This window comes from Marmota flaviventris, unplaced genomic scaffold, assembly GCF_047511675.1.
Source record: "Marmota flaviventris isolate mMarFla1 unplaced genomic scaffold, mMarFla1.hap1 Scaffold_398, whole genome shotgun sequence".
In the NCBI taxonomy this organism is placed as follows: Eukaryota; Metazoa; Chordata; class Mammalia; order Rodentia; family Sciuridae; genus Marmota; species Marmota flaviventris.
In genome coordinates this window covers 12,364-30,836 of record NW_027288238.1, presented here as the reverse complement: position 1 = coordinate 30,836, position 18,473 = coordinate 12,364, and the positions used below count along the sequence as shown (strand labels likewise).

General features: G+C 36.0%; 1 pseudogene; it reads right to left on the bottom strand.

The window, feature by feature from the left end:
• Positions 1-14,616: 14,616 nt before the first annotated feature.
• Positions 14,617-18,252, bottom strand: LOC114080120 (serine/threonine-protein kinase LATS2 pseudogene; annotated as a pseudogene).
• Positions 18,253-18,473: the final 221 nt, after the last annotated feature.

Here is an 18,473-nt window from a genome sequence, read left to right as displayed (position 1 = left end):
AAAGTTAAAAAAGAAACAAGGACAAAAACTGTAAAATGGATGGAAATGGTGGTCATCATGTAAATGTGGAAAAAATAAAATAAAATAAAACAGAAACAAAAATCCAAGTATCACATGCTCTCCGTAACATGTTTAATCTTGGAAGAAAATAAGAATGACTAGAAAATGGAAGAGAGATTATTAAAGAAGAGGGAAAGTATTTGGGAATGAAACAAGAGAAAGGAGGGGAAAAATGGAAGTAAGGAGAGTGGTTAGGATTCAAGTATTGTATAGGTGTGTACCATATTACCACTGTGAAATCCACCAACTTGTGCACATAATAGGAGTTGATATTAATAGGAACACCTGTTTTTATAACAGGTGACATTATAGAAAAGCCCAATTTGTTAAAATATCACGATAGAAGAAACACAACCTACTAATTTAAAAATATTTTTCTTATTTCTACAAAGATATAAAATTTCAGATTCAAAATTAGTATAAAATTTCTTATGACAATATCATTTAGAAAATAAATTTAATGCAATTAGTCGCTAAATAATCCTGGATTCTATGTGATCAAGAAAAAAATTAGAAAAATATGAATGGAATTTAAACATTTACTTTTTTCCATTGTTCTTTTGTGATCAAACTTTCTTACTCTTATTACACAGGGCATGCACACCAAGTGTAACTCACTTTTGTAAGTCTTACCTGGAATGAAAATTGCTGACATCCTAGATTCTGTTTTTATATATTGAAGAATTAGATTCCTGTTGCTATGTTTGAAAAAAGTAATAAAATTCATATTTTAATACTCATATGAAAACACTGACCAAATATAGGATTTTAGATCTACATTCAGAAATTTTTCATATGCTCTCCAAATTTGTAAGCACTATACACATTTTATTAACTTGAAAATTATTTCTAAAATGTTTGCTCTATTTTTGAGATGGCATTCCACGATAATGGCCAAGGCTCAAGAGATTGTCCTGGCTCAGGCTACCAAGTAGCTGGAGTGAATGCATGTGCCACTGCACCCACAACTTGTAATAAAGAAGAAAAAAGTAAGACGAAATGATCATGCTTTGAGAGCAAGATAGGCAAATATATTAACTAGTGTAGCACGAACTCAGAAAATTCCCTGTCTCTGTAAACAATACTCCTTGTTCTTGCACAAGTCTTAGGCTTAAGCCCTTGTAGGAAATATGGGTTGTGTCACTTTAGTTCACCAGCTTGTTATGAAGATTTACTAAGAGATATTGAAACATGATAAGAGAAGTAGTAAAATAATGACATATTTAACTTTTTAGAATATCAAATATAACTAATATGCAATTTCCATAGGTTCTAGTATTAAAATGTTAAAATTATTAAAAAATGCTTGAGTCCTAATTTTCATTATCAATCGTGCTCTTCTTTGTGCTTAGTAACTCAGAGCAAATCAGCAATTAATTTATAACTTTATTTATAAATATCTCTTAAATTAGAGAATACAATCATCCTCTTTTCAGAGACTAATCAATAACAACAAATGCAAGAACTGGTTTGGACTACTACTATTTCTTCTCCACCTAGTTGAACAGAATCAGCAGATCATTGTAAGAGTAGCTACATCTCAATGTTGATCTCCAATTGACTTGGAAGACAAAATCCTTTTTAACACAACAGATACTGAAGAGTCATAATGGGGTTTAGCTCTCTTACATTCAATGAATCTGCTAAATCTCTTTCTTTTGAAGAACAACTGGATATATGCCAAAAACTTTAGGCAGTATTTGTAACAGCTGGGGAAATTTTAATTACTCGAAAAAACAAACCACTAGAGGTGCCAATGAAAAGTTGGCACCTACCCTGGGAAACAGTGATATTTCCCCCTCCCCCTCCCCCTGCAGTTAAAGGGAATCTATTTCAAAAAAGGGAACAATTCAGGGCACACACCTGTTAGCCAAGATGACAGAAAACTCCCATCTCTTCCAGTGACCTTATTTGAAGCTCTCTGATAGCTTTGAATGATATCAATTTTCTGATAGAAAAGACAAAATCCTCAAACAATAATGTACCCAAAAGGGTAAGGCTAATATGGGGGTTCCAAATAATTCTCCTAAAAGGATACAGGATCAGAGTGCTTAATATTTGTTGGTCAAAGCTAGAGGCCAAGCTGTCAAAGCACAGTGCTGCTGCTTGGAAATAATGGTTGAATAAAAAAGCATGAGTGTATGTGACCTAAAAGAATGTTGTAACTTTTGAGTTTAAGTGTGTGTTACCATGAAGACTCAGGGATTGGGACTAGTCAGGACATGTTGTAATAAAAGCTATTCACTACAAATCTACAGGGTCAGTTCTAGCAGAAACACTACAGTAACAGAACTGACAGAGACAAAGGAACAATTTTAAATCCCTTTATCTTCCTCCTTCTGACTACAGAATTATCTTCCTTAGACTTCAAGGATATTATTAGGTCCTTGGTAAACTAAAGGATAACAGTGGAAAAGCTAACTTCTGCTAAACTGGGCATTTCAAGACCCAAATAGCTAATTAGAAAAATCATAGGTGTGATACTATTTGTGCTCATGAGTAGGAGTTATGCTTGGAATGAAATGGATAATGCTGGAAACCCTAAGGATAAAGGCTTACAAAGTTTTAAGATACTGGCTAGTGGTTTACCTCAGTGCTAGAACAATTTCCTACCAATGCATGAAGAGGAGAGGAGAGGGAAGGGGAGGAGAGAGGAGAGAACAAACCTTGGAGGTGACTCATACACATATCACTACTTTTTTTAATTAATTCATTTATTTTAATTATTTTTCTATTTTAATTACAGAAGAATGTATTTTGATTCATTGTACACAATTGCACCACAACTTTTCATTTCTGATTATACATGATGTACTGTCACACCAAATTTGCAGTCATACGTGTACCAAGGTAATAATGTCTATCTCACTCCACCATCTTTCCTGCCCCCATTCCCCCTCACCTCACCTCCCTCATCTTCACCCAAAGTTTCATCACTATCTCTAAGGTAGACTTTTGAAGGGTTTCTGACTGATGAACTGTCCTAACTCACTACTGTTCCATACATAGTGACACTATAAAATCTCACCTCATGTGTGAGATGCAACAGGTGTAACTATTGTGAATATGAGTCTAATGTTGACTAGTATTGTAATGTAAATATTTATGCAGTATTGCCACTAGCAATTTCATAAGACAAGGCAACCCATCCACAGTTATCTGAAGAGACACATTAACAACACATTGAAAAAGCAGATCAACTATTTGTGTTGATTTATGTTCCACAGCCAACATGAGGGTTTTTCTAAAAAAAGAGAGATAACTTCAACCTTAAGGATTTTTAAACAGCCAATTTATTATATTTTAGCAATTTGATATATTTTCTTTACATACACTAACAGACATAAATATCTTGGAAGATCAAGCCTTTATCTTTGAGAATCATTTGTAAGTCTAAAAGGAAAACAAACACACAAAAAAGAAATCTTTAGTTCCCAAAGGGGAGAGTTACAGACTTAAAATCCTTTAATGGGCAGTAACTATGACGAGGTCATCATCTGGAGTTGGCAAAGATTTTGATGAATAAAGCTACTTTTGCTTCCTAGGGTGATGTAACATTGTAATTCACAGTCAGCCAAAGGTGAAGAAGTAAAAAAAAAGCTATTTGCAGGTGTAATAAAATAACAGTAGTACTATGATAATAATAGTCATTGTTGCTTCAGTCACTCACTCTGAGAAACATGGATGCTACTTGTATAAACTTGCAACCAGCCTTCAAGCATATGTTACCCTCTCTTTCATTAGAAAATTGACAACATGTGTCAACAGTAATTAAAACTCATTTAGAAATAATCAAAAATAATATTCCACAAAGAAAGTAATTTAAAGCAAACAATCATCCAAGGAACAAAATTATTTTCAATGTCTATTTATGCTCAACAAAGCATTTCCAAAAGGAAATTATACCAAGAGAAGATAAAATCTAAAGGAAAGTTTAAGAAGTTCAATACTGGAGAAAAAAAAAAAAAGCAAACTAAAAGTCCATATTTATAAAACTAAAATGAAAACTCTAGCTAAAACAAGACCATGTGATCAATAAAATCAAATAATAATCATCAGCTAATAATTATAAGGATATGTGAGTCATAGGACATACTCTTATTTTCATCAGTTAGTTTGAATAACTGCTTTTATCCCTAATTGTAGTTCATGTTCATATATTTCACTGTATTCCAATGGCTATGTCATTCCCATTAGTTTAATATTTTTAACTTGAGTGATTTTCCCTATAATATTAAGCCTTTTCAAAAAAAAATAAATAAACAAATAAATAAATAATGTGCTATACCTCCCCTTATCATCAACTGCATGTATGGTTGCTTTATTCTTAATAAAAATTCTACCATCATCAGTCTGTTTTTCTTTATGGTGAGTAAAACTGGTGATTGGCTACTCTGAAAAAAAAATATGAATAGTTTATTCACAAAATTAATACTTCTCAACTGAATTTAACCTTACAAAATACTGTATAAATATAAGCACATAATAATAATGTAAATTAAGAGTAGCCACTTCCTACTCTTCCCACTCTACTTCCATATGTGCTGCTGTTTCACTTTGAAATGCATCTCCTCTGCCTAGAGTGGCCACATGAACTCCAGTCATTTCCAAAACTGCTTCCAACATTTACTCTTTCCACAAATCCTTGCCTTTGTCACAGCACTCATCATGGCATCTTGGAGTTATGTAAACTGAACCCACCTCAACCAAGAGCAACTCAAGAACATGAACTGTATCTTCTATCTCAATAGCCCCATTCCCTAACACGTTAGTAAAGAATTTACGTATTATATTTAATTAACGAGCAAAATTCTCAACTTGCCAGTAGGGTGTATCGATCATATTTTGAAGAATGTCTACTTTTCCAGAAATACCAAGCCTCATCAGTAAGATTCCTTGTTTTGTTGTTAGAGGAAATTTACAGAATTGTGCATTGTATGTCCAGTATTACAGAAATAGCTTTCTCATTGCTTAAGCCTATTTAACATTGATTTTTCAAAGGAAACATTCACATGTAAAGAATTTAAGTTGCATGGATATAGTTCTGAAAGCTTTCCAATGACATGAAAGTTTTCTCCATGTTATACAAGTCCTCTTGATTCAATTTATGCAATCAGAATCCCAGATACCAATGTCAGGCATTGCTGTTCCAAAAAGGTCACAAAGATAATGGGCTCTGAATTAAAAGAGACTTTGCATAAACTATGTTGCTTTTTCTTAATTAGTCCCTGTGTCTTCTCTTATTTATAAGATGAGAGATATTTATCTTACATGTTAGAAAGCTCAATATAAAAATATATTTCCTACAGAAATGGAGAAAATTTTTGCCAGTTAATCCACTGATAGGGCATTAACAAACAGAAATAACCAACTCAAAAGAACTTAACACTGGGTTAGGATTGTGGCTCAGAGGTACAGCACTCAGCTAGCACATGTGAGGTCCTAAGTTTGATACTCAGCACCACATAAAATAAATAAAATAAAGGAATTGTGTCCAACGACAACTAAGAAATAAATATTAAAAAATAACTTACCACCAAAAATAACAAAAACCACCAAATGAACAAACAAACAAAAAAACACCCAGTCAATAAATGAGCAAAAGAACTAAACAGAAATTTCTAAGGAAAAAAAAGCCCCCAAAATACATGAAACATCTCTAGCAATTAGATTAATGCAAACCAAAACTACACTAAGACTTCATCTTGCTCCAGCCATGCTGGTATTGATCAAGAAGACAAATAGTAATACATGCTGGTAAGGATGTAGGGGGAAGGCACACTTGTACACTGCTGGTGGGACTGCAGACTAGTACAACCACTCTGGAAAACAGTCTGGAGATTCCCCCAAACCTAAAAAGAGAAACATGGCATGACCCAGCCATCCCATGACTCAGTATTTTCCCAAAATTAATAAAATAAAATTTGCTTAGTATAGTAATACAGCCACGTGTGTTTATAGTAGCACAATGAAGAATAGCTAACTTATGAAATCAACCCAGGTGCCTGTCAATAGATGAAAGCATAAAGAAATTGTGGTACACATACATATAATGTAGTTTTACTCAGCCATAAATAATAAATTATGCCATCTGCTGGTAATTGGGGGGCGGGGAGAATATCATGCTAGGTGAAATAAGCCAAACCAAGAAACTCAAAAGTCAAAAGTTTCATATTAGAAGCTGAAGTTAAATAAAAAGAGAAGAAAAGAACAGAATATCATAAGACATAGGGAAGACCATTAGTGTAGAAAAAGAAGATTGAGAGGAAGAGTGGGAATGAGAAAGAGAAAGCAATGAAGAAGGGATTCTTTAAAAATCATGTTATATGCATATATAAATATACCACAGGGAATAGCACCTTTATGTATAAGTAGAAAGAAGCAATCAAATATAAATAAATAGACAAGTGAAAGAATGTCCAGGCAAATAGGAAGAAGAGAATGGAGGAGGAGAGTTAGGACAGAAGGGGAAAAGAGGGGATCATTAACTCAACTGGAATTCCATGCCTGTATGATATTTTTAGAATTAACCCAAATACTATGTATAATATAGACTCTAATAAAAATAATATTAAAAATGTATTCTCACTTTTAATGATAATCCTGGTAACATAATACTAAGCTACTTTTCAAAAAAAATTAACCCTGGTTCCACGTTAATTGCTACTTAAAATTATTTATAATTTTAGGAAAAATTTAATTCAGAAATTTTGTGTATCAACAACATTTATGCTGATTTATACAGATTATTTTTAGCATCATGAAAGACACTAAATCACTTGCATTTTTAAGGAACAAAACTGAAGACTAATACATACGACAGCTTGCAACATCCATGACTTATCTACTTCTAGCAATTATTTATCCAGTTCTAGCAATGAGTAACCTAATCAGACTTTCAAAAATTCTAACGGGAACATGATTTTTATAGTATATAAAAAGAAAACTATTCAAATGCCAAGTTCTAAACTTAAAAATTTAATCCCATTTCAAAGAAATGCATAATATATTATGTAGGCCATGTTCTTGTATATCAGTAGAAACCACTATGAAATCTTTATCAAAATATATCATAAAAGACTTGTAAATTCATTTATAGAGGCAAAGTAGGTGGTGAGTGAATGCTGTAGTTGCCAGCAGAAAACTGGAGAACACATATTCCCAGCCTGTTGGATGCACCCCTGTATACCACATCATAAGGTATTATGGCTCAAGTGAGATTACATGAGGTTCCTTCAGAGAAGCTTCAAGTTCAGGTTTATACATGAGTCTCTAGAATTCTAAATGTGGACTCAATTCATTGAGACAAACTAAGTATACATAATGAGCTACAAAAGAAGGAGAAGGAATACGAGGAGAACTTTCAACATTTGCTACTATTCTAATCAAGAAAATTCTGCTTATAATCAGTATTTGTTAGCATACATCACTGTTAATTTTAAAGAAATATATTTCAAATAATTTAGAAATAATGGTGACTGATGTACACCATTTTTTTGGCTTCAATATCTGCATTGAATGAGAGCAGGTTTGTTGCTACTAATGTGTTCCTATAAATGATAGCACAGTGGAGAGGAGTTTCACCCTTCTGCTCTGTTACATATCTCTAAACCACATGTGGGCAGAGATAATGCAGCCATAACCCATTCAAATAAAGAGATTACAAATTGAAAAAAAAAAAAAGGCATTAAAAAATACACTCACCTACTACTACTACTACTACTTCTAGAACAGCTTTTAGTCATTACCAGGAGTTATTGCAGAATAGGGAAAGAATAGATACACAATTAGTTACTGTGAAGTGAAAAGTGGAAAACTGGTCCCTTAGGTTATGGATTTAGGTAATTTCATTGTTATTTTGGACTCATGCAAAAATTTAAAAAGCTCACATATTTGAAAAATCTATAGGTATGAATTTGAATTCTAATTTAACTACATTGCTATTTTTGAACACAATAGACAGTTGTTAAATTAATTTAAAAATCAAAGTTTTCTTTATTTCCATTAGTTGTTTTGAGAGAAATATATCCATTTCAACTTGCTTGTTTAGAGTTCAGTGTAATTGAATCTGAAAGATCTCCCTATATACTTCTGTTCTAGAACAAAACATATTGCATACATGTGTATGTGAATAAACTATAATTATATATATATATATATATATATATATATATATATATATGCTTAAATGTATTTAACACGTATACATATTTTATAGTGTTCTTTGTAAATTGCATAATATACATTGCAGCTAATCACAAATGTAATTTTTATTACTTTTCAGAAAAATCTGCTTTTCATAGAGATGCATCCCTAAAAATAAAATGGGAGTAGGTATAAATATACAATTTTTGCTTAAAATGCTATTTTTAGGAAAGAATATAAAGTAGTTTGATCTATTAATAATGAATTAGGATAATATTTATCATAAATATTTTAAGAATTATAACAAATTTATTAAAGCTCTCACTGTGATGAGACAGGAATTTTAAATTTCTGCAAAACAGTTGAAATGCTGATGTTATATTTATTGCAGAAGAAAATATATATTAATTACATTACTAAAGATGGCAGATGAAAAATTACATAAAAATTACTGTCAGCCTTCCTTAATTGTGCATTGATTCTATATTGAGATGCTCATGCAGTTCTACTAAAGATACAGGTGATAATGTGACTGAGAAGAATTTACCTACAACTTGTTCTGCTGCAAGGTGCTTAATGTCATGCCTATAAGAACTTGAACATACAATGTGTTCTATTTTATTACCCCTTTCTTCAACAATCCCTACTACTCTCCCACAGTGTTAGATATGATATTGAATCTAGGCTATAACAAAATAATTAATATCATGATAACAGAAACTGGTCTAACATGTATTTTAAAGGCAGCAATAACTTTTTTAGATGTCAGCCTAAATAACTGTCATGGGGACAATTAAGGAGAACAAAAAAGCAAACTACTGTCCACCAGGAATAATTTCCCAACTTTTTTATTGTATAAGATGTCAAACTTAAGGGATCCCATTAACAAACATCTGTAAAAAGAAAAATATAACACAAAAAGCAACTTTCTTTAACTTACAATATAATAGCATGAACTCATCCATAAAATGTCACATTTTTTTCCTGTAACTTCAGGCAAGATTTCTAGAAATGCACTTAATAATATAAAAATTTCAAGTTCTAAAATTGCATTATCAGATGCATTTTCAAAAGAATTAGAAACTTTTCTAGTTTTCCACTGTTATTCTCATACAACAGATCTTCTATCTTGTGTCAATACTATAATGCTTTACTATACTATCATGATAGAGATGAATATTTGGTAGAACTACTCACAGGTATCTCTGTTATGATTATTTAGACTTCATCACACTTCTTCATCATACACAAATATTTTAAATAAAATTAAACTATTTAAATATCATACTTTATAGCTTAATTCTAGAAATTATTTTTAATTCAGTATATCCTGAGTGTTTATTTGAGTTAAAAAAGCAATGTAACAGTGCTATTTATTTCAGTGAAGTGTTGTAGCTTTTTTCAAATACCTTAGATCATTTTTAAAATATTATTCCCATAAAAATTGATGTAGATATTAAAATGATATTCATTTTATATCAGACTGCTGATACTTAGGGTTTTTTATTGTTCTACTCCCTTAATAAAAATGTGTAACATGACATTTCTTTTTAATATTTATTTTCAGTGCATAAAAGCATGTTTGTTCTAAGTTGCAAGGAGCAGAGAATCACTGACAGATATTTCCTTAATTCTCAATTAGAATGAGAGGATGATGCCACTAGAACATGATTTATCTTACTTCTGCCAGTTTCTTCAGCAGTTAAAATTGGGAAAACAATCATCTCTATTAAAGAATCAGTGGAAGAACTAAATTAGATAATTTCTACAGTACGTTTAGCTTGTTGCCTAACAAAAGGAATCCATTATATTTGTTAGTTTCTTTTTTGTTTGTATTCTTATCCTAAAGGTACACCTGAAGTAATGTGACAAGAGTAAGATTATTTTTACAAAGAAAATTGTGGTGGAAGTGAAAATAATAGGAAAAGGTGCAGAAGGTAGGTGTCATGAAGACAAGTTAGAAGGCTGTTAGTAATACTGTTTAAAATAGCTACAACTGACTGTGTTCCAAATGTCACCCAAAAGTTTACCAATACATAAACTTTTCAAACATATGTGCAGAAAAGGAACCATTCATCACCAATTGATTTATGACAGACGAAACGCAGAAAGATAGCTCGCTGTCACACCTTGCATCACAAAGAATCACTGATGTTCTCAGCAATTAAATCTCTCTAATCCTATGGCTCTGTTGTAGCATAATGAAAAAGGACCATGAGATGGATGACAATTAAAAAATGAAAGCTGTTGCTATTTTTGTTAGGTATTGGCTACATATGTAAGCTGTCTCCACATGCCATTTACTTAAAACTAACACAAAATGCTCTAAAAAAAACCTACTATATTTATAGCTACTTTTAGATGGAGAACTAGGAACACAAAGAAAATAAGAAAATTGCTTCAGTTCCTAAACAGCAAATGGTTCAGATCTTGATGATCTGACATGAAGAGAACACATGTCTTCTTCTCCATTTAGAGGACAAGGTAGCTGTTTCCTCTCTTGTCATATAAAAAGCTGTAATATCAAATTGCCTTTTAAATCTCCAATCAAATGTGTTTTTAAGTAAATGGATAAATATATAGATTCTTATATCAAAAACAGAAAGAGAAATATTTTCAAAAGTCCATGTTATTATTTTCATGCTAAATATTTTCCACTCACAGCCCAGCCTCAGTAAGCCTCCAGATTAAGTTTCTTGAGCCATATTTATAATTCAATGATTGATATTATCAAAGAATGGTGGCCAAATCAAGCTGACTATACACTAGATATAACTAGCTGACAACTAGTTATTGACAGAGAGATAAATAATTAATGTAATATTCCAATATTTCAGTAATGTAAAAATTATCAAAATAAATCCTTTGAGTTGTACAATATTATGATTAGAACAAAATAGCCTTATCCTTTAATTTGTTCCAATTAAATCACAAAACAGACTTTAATAGCTTATTTTAAAAAATTGTTATCAACTAATTGATCATTTTTTCATTTATTTTTATTCATATTTTTTGAACACCAGAAAATAAACCTCAGGGTGTTCTACCTCTGAGCTAGATTCCCCAACTTTTATTTTCAGTGATGGAGATGGAATCATTTTTGAGAAAGGGTCTCACACCGTTGTTGAGGCTGCCCTTAAACTTGTAAATTCTCCTGTTTAATTGACATTATGTCCTGTGTTTTCAAAATAAGATTATTCTCTGGTTAGTATATAACTCCATATTACAACAAACATGAAGATCAAGACCTATAAAAATTACAACATTGAAATTAAAAAAATATTATCTCCCATTACATGTGTTCTCATTAAAATAAATGTGAAAATAATGTACAAAGAGTTGAAAACCTTTGTCTCAAACTTTTACAATTATATATCATATTGGATAATACATTATAAATTTTCTAAACAAATTATTTAGGTAGCCAAAGTGGATGACAAAAGGAGGTTGTGATAAGTGCTATACTTTGCAACTAGTGGGAAAAAAAATGATAAAAAGAGAAAAAGGAAAAAAAAAGGAAACACAGAATATCAATTCTGAATTTCTCAAATATGTTTAATATTGATTATCTTCCCCAGATAATCAGTTTCACTGTTACTGATTTTACCTGATCAATATCTGATATTCAAAGGCCTATTACAGAAAAATGAATTTGGCAGCAGACCAGACATAGAATCTTAATTTTTCTGTTTATTAACTATTTAATTTCAGATCACTTTATCATACTTCACTTTTAAGTTCAAATTTTATAGGAAAAATACACATACAGACAAATATCATTACCTAAACACAAAAATAATCATTCTGGGGTTGGGATTGTGCTTCAGTGGCAGAGCACTTGCCTGGCATGTGTGAAGCACTGAGTTTGATCCTCAGCACCACATATAAATTAAAATAATTAAAAAAAAATAAAGGTACAACAACAACTAAAAAATATTTTTTAAAAAATAGTCATTCTTTCCTTCTCTCCCCTTATGTGTTATATGAATGTACATAAATGTAATATGACCCATAGTCATGTTATGTGTTATACACACACATAGAAATATTTAAAAAGTTTCACTTTAGCTGGAAAAAAATTATTAATAAGAATTCAAGAACCAGAGACAGTTCAGTTGGTAGAGTTTTTGGCTTGCATGCAGAAAGCCCTGGGTTCGATCTCCAGCACTACAAAAAAAAAAAAAAAAAAAAAAAAAAAAAAAAAAAAATTCCCCACAGTGACCACTAAAACAAAAACAAACAAACAAACAAAGAATTCAATTTTTTATAAGATGTATTAGATAATATAATTTGTGTTAGGAAATGAAAGAGAAAAATGACAAGATATGATAATTAAGAAATTTGATGCTCAATGGTGAACACAAAATGTTATATTTTTAATGAAATTGCTTTACTTCTCTTCATTTTGATGTGACCTTTGTAGAATATTTTTGTTTGTGTGGTTCATAATTATATAACTTAAGAAAATAGTATGTTGACCAAATAAAAATACATTATGCATGTCAAAATATTCCCACATAATCTGAAAGAATCTACCATGCAAGTTAAGCAGAATATATTAATAAGTTAATACACTAAGTCTACTAGAAATACTTGAAATGCCAGGCAGAACTAAAACAATAATGAAAAAGATTTTATTTAAATGATGCAGCAATAGTAATATATGACTTTTCTTTTTTTTTTTTTTTGGACTCAAAATTTTAATAATAAATTGTGCCAGTAGAAGCTTTTCAAAGGCAAATGATATATCAATAAATAATAGTTAAATTGAGTTCCTGAGAAAGAACCTACCACATGAAAGTATGTCAGAGCGCTGTAAATAACAACATGGCATTACTATAAAATAGAGAAAATACTGTAAGTCATGATACAAGCACAGCAGACTTCAGAATATGCCATTCATACAAATGTAAACCAGTACACAGGAATCGTTTTTTTTAGACATTGATAAACTTATATAAGTGTTGTTGCTAGATATATACTAAATAATGGATACATTACACTAAGAACGTCAAGGAAAAAATATGTGGAATAATATAATGAAAAATATGATGCATCAGTTCTTTTAAAAAGCAAAAAAGAATTGAACTTTTTACTCAAATATAAATCACTTTAAATAGGAACCATACTAATTTGAAATAAGGAATATTTTGTGTTTATCTATATAGTTATATATACACCTATACATCTAAGAAAATATGTATGGCTTAATTGTTTTTTTATTCCAATGTTACTTTGAAGAATTTTTGCTTTTTTACAAAAGAATACATTTAGAAAAATGTTTAAATGATTTAAACAATACATTTGTCTAAATAAAACTGTTTAAACCAAGCTTTGATACTTCAAAGCACACTAAAAAAAAATGTGGAAAGAACCATAAGATTGTTCAATTTCATCTCAGCTGTCTAAAAACAGGAGGACTAATGTTCATTTAAGCTTTCAGTGTGGGCTGTTGGTGAAAAAGTTAAGTTGTAGGGTAGCTACTGGATTCCACATGCCAACTATACCAAGAATGAAAAGAGCAAGAAATAGACACAGATCTATGATTAACTTAAAATGTTTTGGTATAGCTGAATTAATCCCTTTTGATGTATATAAGTTTAGTACATGACAAATGTTTATGTTTACTCCCCAAAGAATCCAATCATACCCAAGACAACACACAAACAAAAATCACTTCTCAGTTACACATCTGCATTTCTTTAACAAAACAATAAGGGATACAATCATAAGGAAGAATTCACCCACACAATACATTATCAGCACATTGTCTAAAAAACCTCATTTAAAAACACTCAGTAAAAACATATTCACAGGACCAGCTGTGAATGGCAAGATACGGTAATTTTATAATAGAAAAACCCTGCTCATGCAGTACTTTCCACACGCCAGACACCTGAAATCACACCCATATCACTTTGCTCACACTTTCTATTATACTATAATATGCAAAAAGCAAAAAAAAAAATAATAAAAGCAGCTTTTAACATTATATCACAATTTTGAAATGTGGGAAAAAATACAAAACAAAAACCATTGTGTGGATAAAACAGTCTCCGTGACATCTGAGCAGAGCTTTATCTTTTTTTTTTTTTCCAAACATTATTGCACAGAGATTTATTATCACATGTTCTTCAGTTTTTTTATGTCTTTTCCTAAATGTGAATAAGTGCTATGGATAAAATACAAATGTAGAAAATAACAGCAGCATGATTTGTCGAAGTTAATCCCTATAATTTAGTAAGAAAAATTGGATATCAACAAAATAAGTGCTCTTTCTAAACTGTACTAAACTGTTAAAAATCTTATTTTAATGCAGTGAAGGCCCTCAAAGCCAATCCCAAGACCTGTTGAACCTTCCTGACACCCATCAAACAGAATCTAGAAACGAAGATCTGCTAGACTTCAGTCTCTCTCTCTCTTTTTTTTTTTTTTTTTTTCAGTTTCTTGTTGGTTTGGGGTTTTCTTGGTGAAGACCAGAATTTCAAGTGATTAATCAACAGACTTATTGCAAACAAAGTCACCCTGCACTTCCCATCTGCCTGTTCAGGAACCTGCTGTGGCTCCCGGGCTCTGAAGACACGAGCTGTGGGCACCTGGTCACAGCCTACACATACACTGGCTGGCAGCTTTCGCTCTGGTCCACCAGATCAGAAGTTTCTAAATCTGCATTCTCAGACTTCGAAGCTTCTGCTCCTGAAGGCTTTGGGCATCTAAAGGGGTAGCCATTGTCATCAAAGAACCTCCGGAAGGTGAATTCGTAAAACGCATGCTCAGGGTGCTTGTTATTGGGGGAGGTGAGAGTGTCCCAGGTCTTGGTGCTGTCTTTACTATTCTCATTCCAAGGGCTTTCTTCATCTACGGGATCAAAATTTGAGGTGTCCATGGGGTGGCTGATGGTGGGAACGTAGGGGGCGGGCTGCTTCCGGATGTCATTGGAGAAAGGTGAAGAAAGGGTGGGCCTTCAGGTCATCTGCCCCATCCTGCCCCAGGCGGCAGTCAGCAGAGCAGCAGAGTTTGGTGATGAGGTCCCTTGCCTCGGGGCTCAGCTTGACCTGGGATGGAATGTACAGCGGGTTCTCCCAATTTATCACCTTTAGCTGGGTTTCTGTGGGAGTAGGAGCCGAAAATGGCGGCTGTCCCACCAGCATCTCAAAGAGAATCACACCAACACTCCACCAGTCACAGAGCTGAGTGTACCCTTTGCGCAAGAGCACCTCTGGTGCGATGTAATTTGGGGTTCCAACCAGGGAGTGTGCCAGGCACCTCTGGTGCTGCTTCCGTGCTCTCTGCTCCAGGGTCTTCAGTCTGTCCCCACATCGACAGTTAGACACATCATCCCAGAGGTCACTGGGCTCCATGCTATCCTGTCTGATGTGGTTCCCTTTCTGGTAGTATTTGGAATTGTGAGTCCACCTGAATCCAGTGCAGAGGCTAAAATCTGTCAGTTTGATGTGACCATCCAGATCTATCAAAATGTTGTCAGGCTTAATGTCTCGGTGGATGAAGCCCATCTTGTGGACACTCTCGATGGCCAAAGTCAACTCTGCAATGTAGAACCGGGCCAGGTGCTCAGGGAAGACCTCCATACGGATCAGCAGGCTCATCATGTCCCTTCCAGGGATGTAGTCCATCACAAAGTACAGGCTGTCTTTGTCTTGGAAAGAGTAGTAGAGTTTGACCACCCACTCATTGTCTGCCTCAGCCAGGATGTCCCTCTCGGCCTTGACATGGGCCACCTGATTCCGGTTCAGGACGTCTTTCTTCCTCAGGGTCTTCATGGCATACAGGGCATGAGTGTCCACCTTACAAGCAAGGCATACTTCTCCAAAGGCACCGATCCCCAGGGTTTTGATTTTCACAAACATGGATTTGTCCATCTTGGCCCTCTTTAGTCTGTTATAATTTGACTCCTTCTGGTAAAGGATCTTCCTCATCTGTTCCTGCTCAGCCTCACAGAGTCCAGCTTTGGCCATTTTTTGTTCAAGCTGCAACCTCCGGTTGACCTTCTGCTGGTAGGTTTTTATGACATTTTCCACGTGTTGTTCCATGAAGAACTTAAAGGCATAGGGGGGGTAGCTCTTGATGCGGGATTCCCTCTTCTCTTCATCTCTGCTATTTTTGCGGACTGGTACTGGAGAAGTCTGGATCTGCTTTTTATCCTTGCCACCTTTGTCCCCCTTGGCACTTTTGTGGCTCTTGTCGCTCCTCTCCGTAGGCTCTGCAGTTGGGCCCGCACGGAGGCTCTGCTCCACACCGGCACATAGGCTGTCCAGGTCGTACTGCTCGGACTTGCTGTGCAGCAGCAGGTGTTTGGGGTAGGGTGGAGGTGGGAATCTGCGGTCTGGGCCACTGTACTCCACATCCAGTGGGTAGACAGCAGTGGCTCCCAGGCCCAGGGCGTGCTCATCCTTCGAGTCCAGGCCTTCAGCGGCTGGGGCAGGTGCGGGCACCCAGGCAGGGTGGGAGGGCCCCATGGCTGTCTGTGGTTCAGGTCTCAGTACCCGCACGCTCTTAACTGGGTGCAAGATGTGCACGGCTGTGACAGTGTTTGGGGCAGGCAGGGAAGGCTCGGCCTGGCCTGGTGCACCAGCCCGCGGCTGCTGACTGTTGAAGGAGTTGGTCCTGCTGGGTCCTGGGCCGTCAGGCCGGAAGGCCACGTGCTGGCGTGAAGCCTCCAGTCCTGGCTTCTGTAACGAGTCGCGGCGGGCCAGTGTGGGGGGGGGGGGGCGCCCAGCTCATACAGATCCACATTGAGGCTGTTTCTTGAGGGGACCAGCAAGCTTTGTGGTGGGCTGTCGCCAGTGAACACCTGGCCTCGGGAACCCATCCCATGCAGCTGGTGGGCTGCGGGGCCAGCCTGCTTATGGTGCGCATGCGGGCCATACAGTCCGGCAGTGGGCGTGGGGAAGGCGATGCCCGCGCCTGGCGGGGCCCCCTGGCCCTTGGCAGTCAGGCAGGCATAGCCCCCCGACTCGGGCGGCGTCTTGTTCTGGAAGGAGGGGCTGCGCTGCACACCGTAGCCCAGAGGCTCCCTAGGTACTAGGAGGTGCGTGCGGCCATAGTGTGCACCTGGAAGTGGCAGGGACGGACCGGTGGGGCAGGTGGCCGGGAAATGTGCTCCCGCTGCCTCCATGCTGGCACCATAGGCTTTGGGGGGGTGCTGGTGGCCAGGCAGGCTGTGGGGACCAACTCCTGGGAAGAGGAAGTCCATATACTGCCGTGGCACCTCCTCCAGTCCCGCGGGGCCATCTGTGCCAAAGCCTGGGCCCTCGTAGGCTGCACCTCCCAGCTGGTGGTAGGATGAGAACGCTTCGCCTGTGCCTTCGAAGCTGGGCCTCCTTGTTACCGGGGTGGACACAATGCCCTTTCCTGGGGAGGTCTGCTTAATGACGCGTACGATCTGCTCATTCCTGGGGTCCAGGTAACCCATTTTACTGATGTACTCTAGGGCGGCTTCAATACTCCTGCTGCCGGTCTGCTTGAGCGCTCTGCCTGCCATCTCCTGGTCACATCCAGCATTCACCAATTCCTGCAGCATTTCCCGGTTTACTTCTGCAGCCGCGGAAGTGCCTGATTCGTTGGCAAAAGGCAACAGGGAATATCTGATTTCCCTGAGTGCTTTCTGATAAGGTCCAAACTTCGGGGTGGTTCTCATCTGCTGCTGCCTGGTGGCATCCTTGCTCCCCAGGACTTTGGAATCCAGGGAAGTGTCACTGTTTGGTCCCACGGGCAGCCGCTGAGCCGAAGACTTGGATGGCTGCTTTAACCCTTCACGGATCTCTTGTAGTCTCTGTCGGCTATTCCCAGAATAAGTTGTGGCAGGAAAAGTCTTTGGCCTCATTGTTAGTCCAGTTTCCTTTTACCGTAAATATAATCTTCTCAAAGTATTTTATTATTTAAAAAAATAGTCAATAGAATCAGTTAGTTGTAAACATACTTTTCAAAACAATTTCCTTTTGAAAATTTTCTTTCCTTCAATTTTTGTAATTCCTATACAGAACTTAAAATTCTCCAGAGTCTTCATTTTGAAGACCATCACTCTCTCTTGGGCGCGGTCTACACCCTCGGGGGCGTCCTGGCCCGCTGCTCCTGGGCCTCGAGCGCCGGCTTGAGCTGCTGTTGGCTCTGCAGGGACGGGGGAGCCCCAGGCGGCGGCGGTGGCGCGGGCGGCAGCTGCTCCATCTTCCCGGGGCACTCACGCCGCGGTTCCAACGCGCAGACCCCATGACTTTTCTTTAGAACCAAATAAAAGGCAATAATTCTGA